At 40.9% G+C, this 23,909-nt stretch overlaps 1 protein-coding gene and 1 long non-coding RNA gene across 18 annotated transcripts in view; one reads left to right on the top strand and one right to left on the bottom strand.

Moving 5' to 3' along the window:
* Positions 1-23,909, bottom strand: part of PHLDB2 (pleckstrin homology like domain family B member 2) — a 228,114-nt gene that overhangs the window by 99,033 nt on the left and 105,172 nt on the right. The window contains exon 1 of one of the 17 annotated variants that reach the window (XM_082460133.1): positions 17,977-18,114. The exons of 14 other annotated variants lie outside the window; for them this stretch is intronic. The gene's annotated coding sequence lies outside the window, so the exon portion shown is untranslated. Of the gene's footprint in view, positions 1-17,639; positions 17,774-17,976; positions 18,115-23,909 lie in introns of those variants that run through there. 2 more of the 17 variants (XM_082460137.1, XM_082460136.1) reach the window with 2 other exon arrangements.
* Positions 18,282-23,478, top strand: LOC309659944. The gene is made up of 3 exons (XR_014263045.1): positions 18,282-18,418; positions 18,528-18,661; positions 22,997-23,478. It is a non-coding gene; the product is annotated as an uncharacterized lncRNA (long non-coding RNA).

Here is a 23,909-nt window from a genome sequence, read left to right on the forward strand (position 1 = left end):
AAAGGGGATGGATGTAGATTACAGAAGCAAATTCAGAAAAAGAATCTTAAAAAAAAAATCAGGAGGGTTTAGGTTAAAATGTCCACTTTATGGAAAAGTTTGAGTCTCTGTCGTTCTTATGAGGGGCCTTAGAGCTGAGGTGCTGGCTCTGGGAGCATATTTTGTCACAGACAGTGGTTGATGCCTGGTGTTTCAAGCTCTCCCAGCACACTGGTGGTCCACAGGCTGGCCTCTTTCAGCACTGATGTTTACGGTATGGCAATGTTTTAAAGCACGTACTGATGACACGTAATTGAATTCAGACACCAGCTTAGAGCAGTTTGTCGGAAGCCGTGCCATTGGGGAGGTGGAGGGGAGGGGGGGAATTCTGTGGTGACCAGTGGTGCCTGAGGGAAGAAGCTTTTAGAGGACTGAATAGGAAAAACTAAGAAATCTATTTCAGCCCCAAACTCCAAGCTTAAGAATGGAGAACAGTAAAAGTATGAAATTAGAACACTCCCTGACACCATACACAAAAATAAACTCAAAATGGATTAAAGACCTAAGTGTAAGGCCAGACACTATAAAACTCTTAGAGGAAAACATAGGCAGAACACTCTATGACATAAATCACAGCAAGATCCTTTTTGACCCAGCTCCTAGAGAAATGGAAATAAAAACACAAATAAACAAATGAGACCTAATGAAACTTAAAAGCTTTTGTACAGCAAAGGAAACCATAAACAAGACCAAAAGACAACCCTCAGAATGGGAGAAAATATTTGCAAATGAAGCAACTGACAAAGGATTAATCTCCAAGATTTACAAGCAGCTCATGCAGCTCAATAACAAAAAAACAAACAACCCAATCCAAAAATGGGCAGAAGACCTAAATAGACATTTCTCTAAAGAAGATATACAGATTGCCAACAGACACATGAAAGAGTGCTCAACATCATTAATCATTAGAGAAATGCAAATCAAAACTACAATGAGATATCCTCTCACACCGGTCAGAATGGCCATCATCAAAAAATCTAGAAACAATAAATGCTGGAGAGGGTGTGGAGAAAAGGGAACCCTCTTGCACTGTTGGTGGGAATGTAAATTGATACAGCCACTATGGAGAACAGTATGGAGGTTCCTTAAAAAACTAAAAATAGAACTACCATATGACCCAGCAATCCCGCTACTGGGCATATACCCTGAGAAAACCATAATTCAAAAAGAGTCATGTATCATAATGTTCATTGCAGCTCTATTTACAATAGCCAGGACATGGAAGCAACCTAAGTGTCCATCATCGGATGAATGGATAAAGAAGATGTGACACATATATACAATGGAATATTACTCAGCCATAAAAAGAAATGAAATGGAGGTATTTGTAGTGAGGTGGATGGAGTTAGAGTCTGTCATACAGAGTGAAGTAAATCAGAAAGAGAAAAACAGATACAGTATGCTAACACATATATATGGAATCTAAGAAAAAAAAAAAAAGGTCATGAAGAACCTAGTGGCAAGACGGGAATAAAGACACAGACCTACTAGAGAAGGGACTTGAGGATATGGGGAGGGGGAGGGGTAAGATGTGACAGGGTGAGAGAGTGGCATGGACTTATATACACTACCAAATGTAAAATAGATAGCTAGTGGGAAGTAGCCGCATAGCACAGGGAGATCAGCTCGGTGCTTTGTGACCGCCTGGAGGGGTGGGATGGGGAGGGTGGGAGGGGGGGAGACGCAGGAGGGAGGAGATGGGGGAACGTATGTATATGTATGACTGATTCACTTTGTTATGAAGCAGAAACTGGCGCACCATTTTAAAGCAATTATACTCCAATAAAGATGTTTAAAAAAAAAAAAAAGAATGGAGAACAATGGACACAAAAACCTCCCTCTTTTCCCACTAATCCCAACATGAAAACATGATGAAGGGGGAGGGGGACTACTTAGAAGCTTCAGGAACAACCACTTCCTTCTCTAGCAATATTCTCATTTCAGAAATCCAAAAGCAGCCTGTTTTCCCCACCCTCCGTTATCCAAACACCATCCTCAGTTAAACAAACCCTCAGTCCTCTCGACTCTGCCTTTGCAAATATACCCTCCTTTTTCACAAATATTTCCTTTCATCACTAAATCCTCACCCTCCTGCTTCTCTGCACACAAGCCTCATCTCCCCACACAACCCCACACTCACTGGCAAACACCTTCCCAGATCCTCTCTTCTTCAAATATCCCCTCCTACGCACAGGTTTTGTTTTTTAAATTTATTTATTTACTTTACTTAGTTATTTTGGCTGCTTTGGTTCTTTGTTGCTGTGCACGACTTTCTCTAGTTGCGGAGAGCAGGGGCTACTCTCTGTTGTGGTGCGCGGGCTTCTCATTGCGGTGGCTTCTCTTGTTGTGGAGCACAGGCTCTAGGCGCATGGGCTTCAGTAGTCATGGCACATGGACTCCAGAGCGCAGGCTCGGTAGTTGTGGCTCACGGGCTTAGTTGCTCCACGGCATGTGGGATCTTCCCGGACCAGGGCTCAAACCCGTGTCCCCTGCATTCGCAGGCGGATTCTTAACCACTGCGCCACCAGAGAAGCCCCCATGCACAGGTTTTGCAAGCATCCCTAAATCTGGACCTTCCCACTGTCTCAACGTCCATCCCCACAGAACTTCATCTCCCATTCATGCAACCTGGCCTCCTAAACTCTGTTCCTTTAAACTCTTCCTCACACTCACGATTTTACGTCTCAGCGCAGGGAAGAAAAAAACAAAAACCAAAAAACCAAACTTCTGTTAGTGGACACTGAGCCCTTATTGGTTTTTTGCAAATAAACAGAGCAGAAAATGGATTCTCATTCCTCATTCCTTGCGCCATGTTCTTTGTCATTTAAAGATCAGCCTTTTTGAACAAAATAATTATTATCCACTAGATACATTTTTATCTCTCAAAAAGACCCAAGAATAAGGAGGATGTTTTGTTCTTGCAGACTGAGCCTGTTACAACAGTAAATCTTACTGTATGCAGACAGACACACATTCACAGACACACAGAGACAGACATACACTGCCCACATGCCCATAGCAGTCTAAAAGGCACAAAGACTTTGTGACTGCCAGAGGAGGCTCTTCAGAACCCAGGCAAGTTGAGGCATCCTCAGAATTTGCCAGGTGTCAGGGTGATGCGTGGCAGGCAGGGGAGAAAGGAAGGACCAATGGAATGCTGATATGATCTCAGGACACTGATTACACAGTTTCTTTCTTGGTTTTCTTGTTTTCCCTTTTGAATTTTTACTTTATTACATTCTGAAAACATCTAAAAGAAGAGGTAAGGGAGACCATTAAGGAAAGAACAAAAGTATCAGATGATGCCACAGGGAGGAAGGGAGCACAGAAGGGACTGGGGCATGATGGGGAATAGGGGGAGGAAATGAGAGATGGAAGAAGTGATGACAAAAAGTAAAAAAAAAAAAAAAAAGGTTTCGGCTTCTTCCTATCACAATAAATCAGTCTACCCCATGGTACCATTCCTTTCTGTCATCTCCAGCCCACTGAAGTCTAAGCTCTGTCAAAAGAAGTCCAGGGGCTTCCCTGGTGGCGCAGTGGTTGAGGGTCTGCCTGCCAATGCAGGAGACACGGGTTCGGGCCCTGGTCCGGGAAGATCCCACATGCCGCGGAGGAGCGGCTGGGCCCTTGGGCCACAATTACTGAGCCTGCGCATCTGGGGCCTGTGCTCTGCAACAAGAGAGGCCTTGCTAGTGAGAGGCCCGCGCACCGTGATGGGGGGTGGCCCCCGATTGCCGCAACTGGAGAAAGCCCTCGCACGGAGGCGGGGACCCAACACAGCCATAAATAAATAAATAAATAATTCCCATTTAAAAAAAAAAAAAAAAAAAAAAAAAAAAAGAAGTCCAGATGGTATCCAATGGTTCCTAAAGGTAATCACAGTCAATAGCAAAAACCATATTCAAATGAGGATCGTTATCTCCTGTGACAGAGGTTCCTTTTAAATAAGTCTAGATTGTTTTATATTAGGAATTCTTAAGAAACTTAGAGGACTCTTGTCAAGAGGGTAAAACTTCAATTATAGGGAGTTTAAACAATTTTGTGCTAGCCCCTTGAATAAGACTTGTCTGCCTGAACTTTAAAATATACTTTAGACTACCCAAGGAATTTGGCTGCATGCTTCCTGTGATAACTCTTTTCAGCCTGTGAGGAAGGCAGGGGAAGGACAGAAAGCAGGAAGAACCCCAAAAAACATTTGGGTTATTCAAATTCCCTTCCCACTTGCAAAACTCCTGACTTTTATCTAAATATTCAAGATGTGACTTTTACCAATTGGACTCACATTTGTGTTTATATCAGCATTAAAACAACTTTTCAATTCTGCAGCCTGTGGAACGAAAACCACACTCACAGAAAGAGAGACAAAATAAAAAGACAGAGGACTATGTACCAGATGAACGAACAAGATAACCCCCCCCCAACAAAAAAATAAATGAGGTGGAGATAGGCAACCTTCCAGAAAAAGAATTCAGAATAATGATAGTGAAGATGATTCAGGACCTCGGAAAAAGAATGGAGGCAAAGATCAAGAAGATGCAAGAAATGTTTAACAAAGACCTAAAAGAATTAAAGAACAAACACCTAGACGAACAAACAGAGATTAACAATACAATAACTGAAATGAAAAATAGACTAGAAGGAATCAATAACAGAATAACTAGGGCAGAAGAATGGATAACTGACTTGGAAGACAGAATGGTGGAATTCACAGCTGTGGAACAGAATAAGAAAAAAGAATGAAAAGAAATGAAGACAGCCTAAGAGACCTCTGGGACAACATTAAATACAACAACATTCACATTATAGGGTCCCAGAAGGAGAAGAGAGAGAGAAAGGACCCGAGAAAATATGTGAAGAGAATATAATTGAAAACTTCCCTAACATGGGAAAGAAAATTGCCACCCAAGCCCAGAAAGTGCAGGGAGTCCCAGGCAGGATAAACCCAAGGAGAAACACACTGAGACACATAGTAATAAATTGGCAAAAATTAAAGACAAAGAAAAATTATCAAAAGCAACAAGGGAAAAATGACAAATAACATACAAGGGAACTCCCATAAGGTTAACAGCTGATTTCTCAACAGAAACTCTACAAGCCAGAAGGAAGTGGCATGATATATTTAAAGTGATGAAGGGGAAGAACCTACAACCAAGATTACTATACCCGGCAAGGATCTCATTCAGACTTGATGGAGAAATCAAAAGCTTTACACCAAAATGTTCATTGCAGCTCTATTTACAATAGCCAGGACATGGAAGCAATCTAAATGTCCATCGACAGATGAATGGATAAAGAAGATGTGGCACATATATACAATGGAATATTACTCAGCCATAAAAAGAAATGAAATGGAGGTATTTGTAATGAGGTGGATGGAGTTAGAGTCTGTCATACAGAGTGAAGTAAGTCAGAAAGAGAAAAACAAATACAGTATGCTAACACATATATACGGAATCTAAGGGGAAAAAAAAAAAAAAAAAAAAAAAAAAAGGCCATGAAGAACCTAGTGGCAAGACGGGAATAAAGACACAGACCTACTAGAGAATGGACTTGAGGATATGGGGAGGGGGTGGGGTGAGATGTGACAGGGTAAGAGAGTGTCATGGACATATATACACTACCAAATGTAAAATAGATAACTAGTGGGAAGCAGCCGCATAGCACAGGGAGATCAGCTCGGTGCTTTGTGACCACCTAGAGGGATGGGATGGGGAGGGTGGGAGGGAGGGAGATGCAAGAGGGAAGAGAAATGGGAACATATTGTATATGTATAACTGATTCACTTTGTTATAAAGCAGAAGCTAACACACCATTGTAAGGCAATTATACTTCAATAAAGATGTTAAAAAAAAAAAAAAAAAAAAGCTTTACAGACAAGCAAAAGCTAAGAGAATTCAGCACCACCAAACCAGCTCTACAACAAATGCTAAAGGAACTTCTCTAAGTGGGAAACACAAGAGAAGAAAAGGACCTACAAAAACAAACCCCCCAAAATTAAGAAAATGGTAATAGGAACATACATATTGATAATTACCTGAAATGTAAATGGATTAAATGCTTCAACCAAAAGACACAGGCTCTCTGAAAGGATACAAAAACCAGACCAATCTATATGCTGTCTAAAAGAGACCCACTTCAGACCTAGGGACACATACAGACTAAAAGTGCGGGGATGGAAAAAGATATTCCGTGCAAATGGAAAATTAAAAAAAGCTGAAGTAGCAATATTCATATCAGATAAAACAGACTTTAAAATAAAGAATGTTACAAGAGACAAGGAAGGACACTGCATAATGATCAAGGGATCAATCCAAGAAGAAGATATAACAATTATAAATATTTATGCACCCAACATAGGATCACCTCAATACATAAGGCAAACGCTAACAACTATAGAGGAGGAAATCAACAGTAACACAATAACAGTGGGAGACCTTAACACCTCACTAACACCAATGGACAGATCATCCAGACATAAAATGAATAAGGAAACACAAGCTTTAAATGACACAATAGACCAGATAGATTTAATTGATATTTATAGAACATTCTATCCGAAGACAGCAGATTACACTTTCTTCTCAAGTGCACACGGAACATTCTCCAGGATAGATCACATCTTGGGTCACAAATCAAGCCTCAGTAAATTTAAGAAAACTGAAATCATCTCAAGCATCTTTTCCAACCACAACCCTATGAGATTAGAAATCCATTACAGGGAAAAAAACGTAAAAAACAGAAACACATGGAGGCTAAACAGTACGTTACTAAATAACCAAGAGATCACTGAAGAAATCAAAGAACAAATCAAAAAATACCTAGACACAAATGACAACAAAAACACGACGATCTAAAACCTATGGGATGCAGCAAAAGCAGTTCTAAGAGGGAAGTATGTAGCAATACAATCCTACCTCAAGAAACAAGAAACATCTCAAATAAACAATCTAACCTTACACCTAAAGCAACTAGAAAAAGAACAAACAAAATCCAAAGTTAGTTGAAGGAAAGAAATCATAAAGATCAGAGCAGAAATAAATGAAATAGAAACAAAGAAAACAATAGCAAAGATCAATAAAACTAAAAGCTGGTTCTTTGAGAAGATAAACAAAATTGATAAACCTTTAGCCACACTCATCAAGAAAAAGAGGGAGAGGACTCAAGTCAATAAAATTAGAAATGAAAATGGAGAAGTTACAACAGACACTGAAGAAATACAAAGCATCATAAGAGACTACTACAAGCAACTCTATGCCAATAAAATGGACAACCTGGAAGAAATGGACCAATTCTTAGAAAGGTATAACCTTCCAAGACTGAACCAGGAAGAAACAGAAAATATGAACAGACCAATCACAAGTAATGAAATTGAAACTGTGATTAAAAATCTTCCAACAAACAGAAGTCCAGGACCAGATGGCTTCACAGGTGAATTCTATCAAACATTTAGACAGGAGCTAACACCCATCCTTCTCAAACTCTTCCAAAAAACTGCAGAGGAAGGAACACTTCCAAACTCGTTCTATGAGGCCACCATCACCATCACTATCACCCTGATACCAAAACCAGACAAAGATACTACAAAAAAAGAAAATTACAGACCAATATCCCTGATGAATATAGATGAAAAAATCCTAATCAAAATACTAGCAAACAGAATCCAACAACACATTAAAAGGATCATACACCATGATCAAGTGGGATTTATCCCAGCAATGCAAGGATTCTTCAACATACGCAAATCAATCAATGTGATACACCATATTAACAAACTGAACAATAAAAACCATATGATCATCTCAATAGACGCAGAAAAAGCTTTTGACAAAATTCAACACCCTTTCATGATAAAAACTCTCCAGAAAGTGGACATAGAGGGAACATACCTCAACATAATAAAGGCCATATATGACAAACCCACAGCAAACATCATTCTCAATGGTGAAAAACTGAAAGCATTTCCTCTAAGATCAGGAACAAGACAAGGATGTCTACTCTTGCCACTATTATTCAACATAGTTTTGGAAGTCCTAGCCACGGCAATCAGAGAAGAAAAAGAACTAAAAGGAATACAAACTGGAAAAGAATAAGTAAAACTGTCACTGTTTGCAGATGACATGATACTACACATAGATAATGCTAAAGATGTTGCCAGAAAACTACTAGAGCTAATCAATGAATTTGGTAAAGTTGCAGGATACAAAATTAATGCACAGAAATCTCTTGCATTCCTATACACTAACAACAAAAGATCAGAAAGAGAAATTAGGGAAACACTCCCAGTTACCACTGCAGCAAAAAGAATAAAAAACCTAGAAATAAACCTACCTAAGGAGGTAAAAGACCTGTACTCAGAAAACTATAAGACACTGATCAAAGAAATCAAAGATGACACCAACAGATGGAGAGATATACCATGTACTTGGATGGGAAGAATCAATACTGTGAAAATGACTATACTACCCAAAGCAATCTACAGATTCAATGCAATCCCTATCAAATTACCAATGTCATTTTTTACAGAACTAGAACAAAAAATTGCATAATTTGTATGGAGATAAAAAAAAGACCCTGAATAGCCAAAGCAATCTTGAGGGAAAAAAATGGAGCTGGAGGAATCAGACACCCTGACTTGAGACTATACTACTAAGCTACAGTAATCAAGACAGTTAGGTAGTGGCACAAAAACAGAAATATAGATCAATGGAACAGGATAGAAAGCCCAGAGATAAACCCAGACACTTATGATCAACTAATCTATGACAAAGGAGGCAAGGATATACAATGGAGAAAAGACAGTCTCTTCAAGAAGTGGTGCTGGGAAAACTGGACAGCTACATGTAAAAGAATGAAATCAGAACACTCCCTAACACCATACACAAAAATAAGCTCAAAATGGATTAAAGACCTAAATGTAAGACCAGACACTATAAAACTCTTAGAGGAAAACATAGGAAGAACACTCTTTGACATAAATCACAGCAAGATCTTTTTTGACCCACCTCCTAGAGTAATGGAAATAAAAACAAAAATAAACAAATGGGACCTAATGAAACTTAAAAGCTTTTGCATAGCAAAGGAAACTATAAACAAGATGAAAAGACAACCCTCAGAATGGGAGAAAATATTTGCAAATGAATCAACGGACAAAGGATTAATCTCCAAAATATATAAACAGCTCATGCAGCTCAATATTAAAAAAAAAAAAACCCAATCAAAAAATGGGCAGATGACCTAAACAGACATTTCTCCAAAGAAGACATACAGATGGCCAAGAGGCACATGAAAAACTGCTCAACATCACTAATTATTAGAGAAAGGCAAATCAAAAGTACAATGAGGTATCACCTCACACCAGTTAGAATGGGCACCATCGGAAAATCTACAAACAACAAATGCTGGAGATGGTGTGGAGAAAAGGGAACCCTCTTGCACTGTTGGTGGGAATGTAAATTGATACAGCCACTATGGAGAACAGTATGGAGGTTCCTTAAAAAACTAAAAATAGAATTACCATATGACTCAGCAATTCCACTACTGGGCATATACAGAGAGAAAACCATAATTCAAAAAGACACATGCGGGCTTCCCTGGTGGCGCAGTGGTTGAGAATCTGCCTGCCAATGCAAGGGACACGGGTTCAAGCCCTGGTCCGGGAAGATCCCACATGCCGCGGAGCAACTAAGCCCGCGAGCCACAACTACTGAGCCTGCGTGCCACAACTACTGAAGCCCGTGCACCTAGAACCCGTGCTCTGCAACAAGAGAAGCCACCGCAACGAGAAGCCCACGCACCGCAACCAAGAGTAGCCCCCGCTCACTGCAACTAGAGAAAGCCTGTGTGCAGCAACGAAGACCCAACACAGCCAAAAATAAATAAATAAATACATTTATTAAAAAACAAAAAAGCATGGTGTCTCCGATTACAGAAAATACAAAGAACAGAGGAATACGTTAAACAACACTATGGAGACAGTATCACTTAAATCTAAAACATGGGGAAGTCTACAGAAAAATAACCAATGTCTTCAACCAGCAAATGGCAAGGAAAAAAATAAGAGAGGGAACTGTTCTAGATTTAAAAAGACCCAGGAGATACACCAATTAACAATTAAATGCAATATGTAGACCTTGTTTGGATCCTGTTTTGAACAATCCAACTATTAAACAAAAATTTTATGTGACCATCAGAGAATCTGAACACTGACTGGAAAAAAGATATTTTAATTACTGCCATTTTTTTTTTAGGTGTGATAATGATTTGCTGTATTTTTTAAAAATCCTAAGCTCTTAGATTTATATTTTAAATTTTTTATGAATAAAATACTACGATATTTGGAATTTGCTTTATAACAATCTATGTTTGGGGGGAAGTACGGTCTACAGATGAAACAATATTAGCATATGTAGATAACTGTTTAAACTGAATGATGGGTACATGGGATTTCACTGCATTATTATTTTAATTTTTATGTATGTTTAAAATTTTCCATAATAAAATATTTAAAAAGTAAAAGATGTGTGCATACCGAAAACCAATATGAATAAAAATATATGAATATATACTGACTTAAAAACGATAGTGGCTCACTTTACAAAGAAGGATGTGTTCATACAGTGGCTCCTGGCTGATTTTTTAAAAAGTATGAAATACTAACTCTCTATCATATTGAATTAATAAGCTCCTAAAAGCGGACTTTTTTTTTTGTTTTTAAGTACCTTGGAGAAATCTGAAAGGAAATACATTGTCTAGATTACAAGTATCAGGCCATTATATTTCGGATACTTGCAAGATAATGGTAGGTCACAGTATCTAAATTTCATTACTATGCATATTCAAATAAAACCCACCTCTTCAGAAAGTTAAAATGTAAACACAAAAACTGACAAACCTGCCATATCTTGAAGAATTTCAGCCTCAAAAAACCATTGAAACACACACACACACCCTTCCATATTTATGCTAAGACAGAGACCAACATACTTTATAGATTCTTAAATTATGTGATGGCTTCTCTGAAAGTGGGAGAGTTCTTTAGGTAGGAAGTTACAGACCCATATTTTCCGGGTTCTTTATAGAATCCTAAGATAGCTTTAGTTGAAGATGAAGGTTTCTAAAATTTTCGCAAGTAAAGCAAGTATTTCCAGATGTTTCTTATTCCTGATCATTGGCATAATTCATCCCCGGGTTTAGGTGATTCTGACTGTAGCCTCTGAAGAATCCTCCTGTATTATGTGATCACCACAGTGAGACAAAGCCAAGAAGCAGAGAGTCATGGAATAACTAAGTTGGAGGTCTTGAATGTCTGTGTGCACCTGTGCTTCAGATTTACTTCCTGAAGCAGAGGGGTACTCCAGGAAAAAGCATCCTCTAAAACCAATTTATGCAAGAAAAATATTGACTCTGGGATCACATGGGGATGAAGATGCTCTCTCTTGACCCTGAAACGACCCCTATGGGTTGGAATTGGAAGCTGAGAGTTGGTGGGAGCAAACTCTGATCTTTACAGTATCCTGTCCCCGTTCCACACTACCGATCAAAATACATTCTCTTCAGAGTCAGCTTCTATTTTTTCAAAGTAACATTCACCAAATCCAAACGTACTATGTTTTCCATTCCCTCACGCAATACTTATGAACTGGGAATAGTCAGGGGATAAGTAGGCTCAGGAGGGATGGCACAAACACAAGGTGACCACATCACCCATGGTCATAATGTTTTTCCCTTTAACTCAGAAACTGAGTGGATGGGTTTTAAAAATACTATAAAGTAAACAAAACAATAATGATACCATCTCTTCATTACTTAACTGTAGATTATGCAAAGTGGGTGTTATAGACACCTCATATTTCCCTTTGCTGCAACCTACCTTTTAACCATTTATTTTGCTTGGAAGGAAAAGGAAAAAGGACTTGAACCAACAGAGGTCAGTAAACAACTGACTACACTAAATTTAATCAATGCTGTTTTTTATCTCCGACCAAAAGCCCTAATAAAGGAAATGGTTACATTAAGATGTTATTTTTATTGTAATGGCCAATCTAGCACAAAAAATACTGGACAGACTGCCAGGAACATGAGTCAGGATACCGGACCCTAGTCCTGGTTCTGCCAAGATAACCAACAGAAGAAAGAGCCAGAGCAAATCCCTTGGCCCGTCTTCACCTTGTTTTAGCAGAGGTTTCCCCATATTTAAAATGGTGAGGGTGAACTAGATGTTCTTTCTGCTCCAACTTCTAGGCTCCCATAGACACAGGTTAAATAACACAGGAGTGCCAGTTATACAACGCAGGAAATGGAAATGACTACAGAACAGAAACATGTTTTAGTGATAAGGTGGCAGCTACCTAACTGGGAAAAGATTGCACCGGTGCGGTTGCCCATGACATTCCAAGGGCATGGTAAATTATTTCAGCATAACGTAGTGGGAAGAAGGCCTGGTCAGAGCTATGTTAGTGTAATATAATACGGCTATTTGATTCGGCATGATGTATAAGAAATATTTTGTCTACATTCCCATGGCTTGCAATTTCCTTACTAAATATGTTTTCAAAAACCTACTTCTGCAATGATGTAAGCAGTGTGGCAGCCAGACCTCACTTCCCAGTCCCCTCTGAATATCTCTTGACTATGAAGCACTACTCAGGCTGCATCTGAACTGGGCCAACGAACGCAGAAGCTGGCTTTCCTTTGCTTTTACCTGCCCTTGTTTTAGCAATACAGTGCTCAAGAAACAAATCGAGTAGAAAGATTGTAACTTTTAGCTTTTTTGCCATTCCTTATGCTGATTCCACAAGCACATCACCATCTGGAGAGGTCACATGCTGCATGCAAACAAAATATTCTAAGATGATCAACACTGATTTCCACTGAACTCTACATTTAGCAGCAAACCTTGGAAAAAGCTGACCCTGCTTGAGGTAACAATATTAAATATAGGCATGAACAAACTTTTTCTTCCCCTTAATTTGCAAAGTAAGGAAAAGGAGTTCATCTAATAAACTCAACCCACTCACACTAAGCAAAACAAGTATCTCTTGTAAAAAACCTCTCAAAAAAGTCTCCGTATAACTTAGCCTGTTACTCTGTACCTTATTTACCTGTTTCTTTGTATGGCAAGCTTCTCCAGCCCCTAGCCTTCCCACTGAATTTCAATAAAAATGAATTTTATACTTGGGTTTCCCCTGTTGATCATTAGCTGCTATAGATAACAATCTTGCCTTTAACAGCACAAACCTTTTCAACATCTAAAAACATTCCTAAATATCATGAAAACAACTCTGCAAATTAACCCCTACAAGGTTTGAATTTCTGGGTGGCAGAAACAAGTTCTGCCTTACTAAATACTCATTTTGAAGGGATTTGAAAACCTGAGCTACCCTTTTTGGTTTTATTCACTTTCAAAAGATAGGAGTCACATTAATCAAATGCCAACAAATATTTCCAGCCAACAATTATAAAAAAACAAACTCATCTTCTCTTCCATCACCTGAAAAATAAGTAACAAGAATGACTACACGAAAGGTGATAATGAAAAGGGTGATACACCCCTTTACTGCAGCACCTGCAGAGAGCAGCCCTCTTTAAAAAGTCATCACTTCTGAATCATTTCTAAATATACTACTATGTACTCGGCTTTGAGGTACACCCATTGGCTAGTTGTCAAAATGATAAGAACCTACCACAGCGAGGTTCAGACCTCTTCCAAGAAAGGCACACTAAAAAATTCTCCTATTATTTCCAGAACCTCCCAGATTTGAGGATTATAACTACCATGGAGGGACCACTTAGCACACAACTAAAATCCATAATTACAGGCCTAACGGGTAATCGTAGTAACGTAAAATGTGAGAGCGGCCATACGTGTACAACTTTTCTGATCGTCAAAAGCTCTTTGAGATAACTCCTTTCTATAAGCAGAGCTATTCACAAATACATGCTTTTTACACTCTCTCAGAAAATGAACAAAAACTTTGTATTACTATCATTTTCTTCCCCACTAAGTAAACAGATGGAAAGATACAGACTGGGGGTTGTACAAGAAAGTACAATGAAACAGGAGTTAGGAGGTTCTCACTAGACAAGTGAGCAGATTCAGATAAGAGGATTTCTGAGATTCCTTTTACCCCCATTATTATTTTGCCCTATTCCCCCAAAGAAGTGCCAAGCTTGAAATGTCTTCAGATTCCTAACCCAAGTTCTATGCAAATATCACATTTATCTTACATATCCACTCACCAGCTTATGAATATCCCTCCCAACTGCCCCAAAGCATGCTCATTTCCTTATACGCCAGGTGTCTTTTTTAACTCTGTATTCAGAAGGCCTCTCTCATCCTCTCTTCTGTCCAAGACAACCCTATCCATTCATGCCCTCTACTCTTAACCCATAAGGCAGGGAGGGACAAAAAAATCTCAAATGTTCTGTTTTGTACCATAGCATCTGCTATGAATGTGGAACCATCTGTTGCCCACTTTGCCATGGGAAGGATGGTGCAGGCATCAGACGTGGAGTGTCACAGGTCGCACGAGAGAATTATGTTCTTCTTGGGGCTGACACACCCAGGCATATGCTCCACAGTCACCATGGCTAATGCTACCCTTCCCCCATCAAAGAGTTTATTTATTTCCTCACAGAGAATGTGACCTCTAAATTCTCACAAAGGGTCAGGCCCATTTTTAAAAAACTTACATTTGCCTGAATATCAGTTTCTAAATTCTCTAATCCTGGGTTGTATCTAAAACTAACATCTGTCACTAACACACTTGAGACTTTACCAGTCACTGTCTCTGGGCCTCTCAGTTTTTGTGTCTATAAAACAAAAAGGTTGAGCTCAGTGATCTCTGAGGCTGCCTTGCACTGTAACACTCCAAAATTCTGTAATTTTAAGCCAACTCAAAGTCATTGAAGGCAAGTTCCTTCACATCTATGGTATATTAAGACTCTTAATGCCAAGGACAAAAGAATCTGCTGCAGACAAAAAGGTCTCTCTGTGTTGAGCAAGAATACAGTCAGTTTCTTGAAGATCCAAATTAGATTAAGATCCCTAATCTTGTTAACATATGCCTTCAAGGTAATACCCTAGTGAAGAGTTTAGGGCTAGATATTCATTGTTTGTGTGTCCTGTGCATTATAGGATATTACACAGCATCTGAGGCCTCTACCCACTAGAGGCCAGCCCCAGTTGGCAACTGGGGTTGTCCCCTGCCCCCAGTTGGGACAACCAAAAATGTTTCCAGACACTGGCCAATAACCCCTGGGGAGCAAATTACCCCCACTCCACCCACCTCCATTCAGAACCACAGCTGTTGTGTATACCAGGGCTTTATAATAAAGCACATCACTTAAAAGTTGTTTTTGTTTCAAATAGATGACATTTACACAGCTAATAAGTAAAGTACATCAAGATCTAACAGTCAGATTTATAAAGCACATGTATTCCACTTGGAAGATGTACAAAACCACTGTCTTTCCAAGTTATTCATAGAACCAACCGCCTTTCTGCTAAGGGTTGAGAATTAGCATACAGAGTCATAACCTCAACTGCTCTTTAAAAGTATTTAAAAGCAATCACGTTTTCACAGCAAGTCCTCTGGTGCACTCCAGAATCAACCCCTGCATACAGTACAGACCTCAAAATAGGGCTTTGAAGAAAACAGCAAAATCCAGTGGTGGGTTTAATCACTTCAGCTTTTTCTTCTCTCTCTTGTGCAAAAGCCAGTAAATAAAATATTTCTGAAAAGGTTGCTAAAGAGTTCCAGCTTTGGTCTGGTGTTCTTTAAGATAGGAGGTAGCAAGCTCTTAGGCAAATTTCCCAGGTATCTTTTCCTCCCTCATTTCAAATGGGGATCCAAGAGACACCCCCTAAAGTCAGTCCTCAGCCCAAAAGAACAGCATCTGACAGTTGCATGAAACAGATTGAAGCCTGCAAACTGAAATTATAACTACTCCTAGCCAAACATCTCATTTTCTCATTTGTGAAAAAGGCTGGGATTTGCAAACCTCTGGGTCTCAGGAGGTGAAGGCTACACTAGTCAACTAAGAGCAAAAGCTCTATTCCCCCTCATTTTAAAAGGAACCCCAGTTATAAACGTTTTTGGGACTTTACAGAGTTTCTCAAGTACATATAATGTTTAAATTTCCACATTAAATATGTAAAATGAAAACAATAAAATAAAACACAAAACCTTTTAAATAACTTAAGCCCAGGATATGAAAAGGGAATCGTGAATAGACACAACTGTTACTTTTCAAAGAACCTTAGCTCTTTATTCAAACAAATATTTACACAATTGAGGGCAATGGTACCAGGGATGTAGCCATTCTGTTAAAATAGTGGGCAACTCTAAAGGTTTATTTATCCCAAATCCAACTACTCTGTTGCTATCCTACCAGGAACCAAGAATTCAAGAGCTCTCAGGGCAAAAGTTTAACTAACACTCTGAAACTGTGAACTTCATTTAGACCTCTCCCAGCTGAACTCAGATGTTAGAATCTCGGAGACATATCTCAAACGCCTAAATTAAGCCAAACTAGGAAGCTTAAAGTTACGCGTCCAATACTTGAAAATAAATGTCTGTAATTAATACATTCATACAATGAAGGGAAATGTGGCTGACATATATTTACACTAAAAGCACGCCACATTTTTATGCCTCTTCTTCTAGTTCCACTCCCAGCTGCGTCTGGCTGTGACTAGCTGTGCATCTAGAGCTTCTTTAGAGCAGCAGAAGGAAGACTTCTAGGGATGAGGGCAGGGCCAGGCGAGAGGATTTCCAGCCCCGGGCAAGTCTACCGACATAAAAGGCTGAGGGCGCAGCTCCCGCTTTTACATGAGAAAGGTAGATGGGTAGCAGGTTCGACTTCCGAAGCTCTTTCAAACAGGAAACCCCAAGTCTGGAAGCGACAGCCTGTCAGCCTTTTAATTTCCTGGCGGTGGCGGGAGTTAGCCAGGTCCTCGGCGCTTTAATAAGTGATGACTGCTAGAGCTAAGTTATTCAATGTACCAGCAAACATTTCAGCTGCGCCTCGGCCGTGCCGGGCGCGGGTGAAACAGGGGTTCGAAACATTCTCTACTTCCAGCCGCTATCTCTAGGGTTGCGGAGACCGCCCCACCATAAATTTGGGGGGGGCACCCAAGGCCAAATGGGAATTTGAGTCTCTGGGCGGTTCAAACTAGTGAGCCCCACTCTTGAAACAAAGTGAGCCAGGAGGGCAGCTAGCTAGATATTTGGGGGAGGGGGTCTTTTCTGAATTCCGCGCCCAGACCGTCCAGCAGCGGACTCTCTTTCCTCCGCCCACGGCGACAAAGCAGCTCTAGCCCCAACATCCCGATCCCTCTCTCCTTGGGTATTCCAGACTTCCCGGCAAGAGTTGCCTCCGGCTCCCCCAAATCCCGCCCGTTTCCTACAACCGTTCTGTGAGCTGCTCTTCCACCCCGCCACTCCCTCCCCAGGATCCTCTCAACCGAGGTCCACCCATTCTTGGGGTTCGGGGCCCCAGAGGCTGCTCAGCCCGGGCTCCGCTAACCCCAGCCCAGGCTTTTGTCCCTGCAGCCTGCAAGAGAAGCAAGAAACTCTGCGTCCCCGGCACCCACTCACCGTCTCATCTTCCCTCCGTGCCGCCGCTCTCCGCCGGCCCCAGCGGCCCTCGCCTGGCCCTCGCCCCGCCTCCCTCCCACCCTCCCTCCGGCCCCGGACCCCCGGCCCCGCCGCAGCCCCAGCCGCAGCCGCTCGGTCACTCTGGACGCGCGGTGAGCAGGCAGCGCGCCCCCCCTGGCCCCGGCGGCCACTGCCTCCTCTCCGCCCACAACCCTCGGCCGCGCAAACGGGCGGCGACCAACTCGGCGGCGGGGGAGGCAGCGCCCGGGGGATGCGGCCCGGACGCGCGGAGCCTGCGCGGCCCCTTCCACCCCGCCGGCCGCCGCCTCCTCCTCACCTGGCGCGTCGGCGCGGCCGGGTTCCCAGGGCGAGGGAGGGAAGGCGCGCTGCGGGCACCCAGCCGCCGGGTGCGGTCCCCCTCGGGCCGCGGTGGTGGGCTCCGCGCGGCTCGGTCCTGTGCCCCGGCCCTCTTCGTAACCACCGCGGCGGGCACCGAGGGACTCGGAGCAGTGAAGTCGGTGACGGTGCCAGGCAGTTTGCAGTTGGGGCTTTTACTGGTGCAGCAGGGGTCTGGCTGGTCGCCCCATCACGGGGTGCCAGCTCCTCGGAGCCGCGTTTACAGCCGCGTGGTAGAAACCTTGTGGCAGGCTTTCCTAATGAGCTGGAAGAGGGCGGGTGGGTACACGTCCTCGAGCGACGATTTCCTCGCCCGACGGTGAGGTTTCTACTGGGAAACTCCAGGTGACCGCACCTCCTCCCGACAGTTCGCCCGCGGGCAGGTACCTGATGCGTCAGAAAAGCAGTTTTGCAAAATTGTTGGGGAACGGCCTCAGCGGGGGATTTTAAACTAACTTGTACTGATTTCCTTTCAGTTACTTTTCTTGAAAGTTTCTATATTTTCCAACGTGTTTTTCTCGTTGCTGCAACCAATGAAAACAATGCTGATGTGAACGGCGGGTGTTTCCACGGAAAGGGACCAACTGGACCCAGGGCGGCCTCAGTCGATCTCCGCACGAATGAGTGTGAGTGAACCTCTTCCAAGTTCTGGGTGAATCTCTGGGCTAACAAAGAGGCAGGTCGTCGGCCCTCGCGAAACTCACAACAGCAAGAAAGAGCATAATAAAGTGCAGACTAATTTATGATCACTATGGCTTTGGTTGGCCAAGTCGTTTTAGCTCCTAGCAACAATGTCATTAACAGTATAGTGACAGTGATAGCTGATGTTTAGCATGGTTAATAAGCTTCCGGATAATGTATACAAAGTCCCTGACACGAGTGGCACTCAGTAGGCACGCAACAAATAGCTTATTTATAATGCACTTTTCATTTGTGCAAGTAAAAGTCTGCCTTCTAATTTATAGGAAAGGCTCACCTATGAACTGCTTGGTGTTTTATAGGAATTAGTTTCCCCTGTCTTGGCTCTTTTCCCCACAGAAACATACAGGAATCTATCCAACACTTAAATGCTCCAGCAGTTTCCCCGATTGGATCATCCCATCGCCATAAAATCATGTTATTTCTCCCATCTTAAAAACCAAAAACTCTCCTTGAATCCACTTCCCCCTCCAGCCACTTGCCCCTTTTTTTCTGCTCAGCCACAGCAAAACTCCTTTAGAGTTGTTAAGAAAAGCTGTCTCCAAGTTTTCTCTACCCATTTATTCCAATTGGGCTTTTGCTTCTACTCTGTCCCCTAGAACTCCTCCTGTCAAGGTCAAACTCCTAAACTGGACATTTTCTCAGGGCTCATCTCACTCAAACTATCAGCAGAAATCAATGGTGGAACACTTCTTCCTCCTGGAAAACTTTTATTTGGACTTCCACAACTTTTTCATGTTTTTTTTTTTTTTTTCCTACTCCATTGCTTGCTCCTTCGCAGTCTTCTCTGGGAAGAAGATTGCTTGCTGGTCCCTTCTCTTCTCCCAGTGCCTGAGCAGTAGAGACTCCAGAGTTCGGACTTTGGATCTCTTGTCTGTCTACACTCACACCCTTGGTGATCTCATGACACTAAAGATCACATATGTGGTAATAACTCCCCAATTTTAACTCCAGCCTGACCATCTCATCTTGAACTGTAGGCTCCAGGCTATTGCCCAGTTAGATGCCTACTAGGCTACTCCCACGTAACATTTCTGATGCTGAAATCCTGAAACTCCTCCTTCTGTCTCCCAATCACCCTGTGCCAAATGAAGTTTTCCTCATATCAGGCCAAAAAGCTTGGTGTCATCCTTGACTTTTCTGTTTCTCTCACATTTCAAATCCAATCCATCAGAAAAAATTTTTTCAGCTCTACTTTTAAACTAAATCCAAAATTCAACTACTTAACCACCTCCACTGTTAATTAACACCCTACTTTACCATCACATCTTGACTTTATCCTTGCCGTGTTTCTACTTTTGTCCCCATGAAGGAAGCTTTCAACACACTGCCAGAGCGATCGTTTTTAAACGTTGAGACAACTCATATCACTCCTCTGCTCAAAACCTTGCAATGGTCCCCATCTCAATCACGGCTAAAGCCAAAGGCTATAGAAAGGCCCAGAAGGACAATATGTGATGTGCCATTCTTTGATTTAAGCTCCTACTTCTTTCACTTCACTCACTTAGGTCCTGCCATAATGGCCTCCTCAATATTCCTGGATTAGAATCCCAGACAGTATGCTTCCATCCCAGGGCCTTTGTGCTAGCTGTTCTCTCTGCCTGGAATTCCTCCCCCACCCCAAGTACCAGTATGGCTTTACCCTCTCACTTCCTTTAAGACACTGCTCAAACGGCACCATGTTCCACAGGTCTACCCTGACCACTCTACTTAAAATTTAAAAGGCATTCCACATACTAGTGAGCTTTCTTTATTATTTTTAATGACAGAGTGATCACCTTCTATCATATTATAAAATGTATTTTTCTATTGTGCTTATTATCTGACTCTCCTCATTAGAATGTAAGTTCTGTGCAGGCAGGGATTTTTGTCTGCTCCCTCCAGTGATATAGCCACAGTACTCCTAAAACGATGCCTGGCATGTAGTTGGTGCTCAAAAATGAATGAGTTTGACCCAAAGCACTATGGGTGCAAACATTTCCTGGCCTGGAACAATACCAGCAAGACTCCTGACTAGACAGACATCTCAGAGACAGTCGTTCTCCCTCTAAGGTTCTGAGGAGAATGTTTACCAACACAGCACACCTAGAATGGCCATAGTTAGGGTGACAATATTCATATCTAAGAAAATATAGCTAACAGTTATTGAGAGCGATAGTTACTGTATGTGCCAGGTGTTCGTCCAAATATACTACAGTCTTAATTAGTTTAATCCTTATAACAATGCTTTGAGGTCAGTACTGTTACTACTTCCATTTTATAAGTGAAAAGGGTGAGGCACAGAAAATTAAATGGTCACTCAGCTAATAAGTCTGTAGAGGCAGAATTGGACACAGGGCAGCCTGGTTCTAGAGTTCATGCTCTTCAATACTCCCCTCCACCTCTTCTCTAAATAGGAATGATATCAGAGAAAACATCTGTATAATGAGTAATTCCAAATCACTAGACCAGAAAAAAAATGATCCTCATTGACCTTCCTTCACCGTCTTGTTTTATTTGTTGACATCTCTGTCTCTTTTACTATAGCCAAGCTCCTTGAAGGCTAGAGGGGTCATTTTATTCACATTTGCGTGAACCACACTCCAAGACTTGATGCATGGAAGGGGCTCAAAGAGTATTCATTTAATGTGATTTTTTTTAAAGTGACTAAACTCAGCAAAACATCTCACTTCCAATGAGTTAGTATGGTTTTCAATAGTTTTCATAATGCCACAGCAACCTGAAGATAGAAGAGATCAACAAGGTACAAGGGTTATATTAAATGTGAAAAGCAGACCCCAACATCTTAAAATGTATAGAAGGTGCTCAAAATTTAACACCTATTATTATTGCAATAATTGTTATTACCAGAATTTTTTTATAGTTATGATGGTATTTTTTTAAATAGAAAGAAAAAATAAAAAGACATAAGCTCTTTCCTTCTACTTTTTCCATTTCCTGGGTTCTTTAAAACAAAGTCACCTATTTAATCACAGATCCAGCCACACCTACCTCTGTCTGCCATTCCCTGTTGTCCACCAGGGATATTGTGTTGTAAACTACACCGCAGAACTTCCTTCCCTGTTCCCTTGTCTAGGATCTGTAGTGGTTACAGTACCTGATGGTACTTTTCTTTAGCCACCCCTCTCAGCTAAGGAAAGGTGAAGTGTTGCACACAGTAATATAATGAATTATTTATGGATTATTTTATTTGGAATTAGTTTTCCAAATGGCTGGTTGGACTTGATTAGCTCATGTCCTGAATCTGTACATCTTTTCCTCTCTCTGCAGTAATAACCTAAAAAAATATTTGAAGCTATTAACTTGGTCATTCTCAACTCCAGTCCAATTTGTGGAACAACTGTTTATACTAAAGTTATCTTTAATATTATGCTTATAAAAAGAATCAAGAAGTTTTTATTTGTAGAGTGCAGTGGAAAGATCATTGATTTTGGTGTCAGGGAGATCTGGGTTAGAACCCTGACTCAGCCCCTTTACCAGTCAGGTAATTTGAGTGTGTTATTTACCTTCACTGAGAACCATACTTCTATTCTGGAAAATGGGACTGATAACACCCAACCCATATGTTTATGAATTAATGTGATAATGTAGGCACCACTCTTTGCACAGGAGATAGCACCCAGGGATTACTCAAAAGTGTAGTTTCTTTTTTTTTTTTTATTCTTTTCTTTTTTAATGAAAATAGCATATATTTAAGGTAGACAACATGAGTATTTTATGGACATACACGTAATGAAAGGATTGTAACAGTCAAGCTAATTAACATACCTTATCACAGTTATCTTTTTTATGTGTATAATGAGAACACCTGATACCTGCTCTCACCAAATTTCCAATATTCAACACAGTATCGTCATGCTGTCACATTAGATCTCTAGACCTATTTATCCTTTAACTGCGACTTTGTACCCTTTGACAAACATCATCCCATCCCCCACCCCCAGCCCCGCCCCCTTGCCCCTGGTAACCACCTTTCCACACCTACCTTCTATGTGTTGTAATCCGCTTTTTTAGGTTCCACATGTAAGTGAGATCATGCAGTTTTTTTCTTTCTGTGCCTGGCTTTCACTTAGCATAACGTCCTCATCAAACAAGTAGTTTCCAACCACACTTGCCTTTTTCTGGAACTGTTATTAATGACATCAACCATTGTGTTGTACTGCCTTATAGACGTTGAGTTCCACTTCATAAACTCCTTTTAGAATTTAGTGCTAGGGACTTCCCTGGTGGTACAGTGGTTAAGAATCCGTCTGCCAATGCAGGGAACACGGGTTCGAGCCCCGGTCCAGGAAGATCCCACATGCCACGGAGCAGCTAAACCTGCGAGCCACAACTACTGAGCCCGTGTGCTGCAACTACTGAAGTCTGCGCACCTAGAGCCCGTGCTCCGCAACCAGAGAAGCCACTGCAATGAGAAGCCTGTGCACCTCAACGAAGGGTAGCCCACGTTTGCCGCAACTAGAGAAAGTCTGCGCAACAACAAAGACCCAACGCAGCCAAAAATAAAAATATATATATAATAAAATTTTAAAAGTTAAAAAAAAAAAAAGAATTTAGTGCTAGGATAAATTTTCTCTCTCAAATCCAAGTACTTTCATTTCTTAGAAAAGGTATCTTCATCTGTTTTCACATTGGATTTGCAATCATTGTTAAGGAAAACTGTGTAAACCAATATTTACCTTTGTATCCTGTTTGTAAGGAAGCACAGTGTCAAACTTACTATTAAATTATTGTACTATTATAAATTATAATTTTGAATATATAGTACCACAATTTAATGTACTATATCATAATGTATAATGTAATATAATTGTACTACTATAAATTATTAAATTATTGTACTAAAGATTTTTGCTTCCTACTCTTTTTTTATGCCTTCAATGCATTCTTATTCCAATAATCTTATTGGATACTTGGATTTTACTCTGTGTTGTCATATATATATATATATATATATATATATATATATATATATATATATATTCGAATATATTAAGTATAAATGACACATTAGCTCATCAAATTAACACCAGAAAATTAATAAAAATTAAAGTGGAAATTTATCCCCATGTGCTTCCTTATGTTCAAACTATTATAAGACTGGCTCTCTAATTATGAGAATAATTTAAATACATTTGGAACATCTGATTAATTTCTGCATCAAAATGTTTCTTT

This window comes from Balaenoptera physalus (assembly GCF_965194825.1).
Source record: "Balaenoptera physalus genome assembly, chromosome: 4".
Lineage (NCBI taxonomy): Eukaryota > Metazoa > Chordata > Mammalia > Artiodactyla > Balaenopteridae > Balaenoptera > Balaenoptera physalus.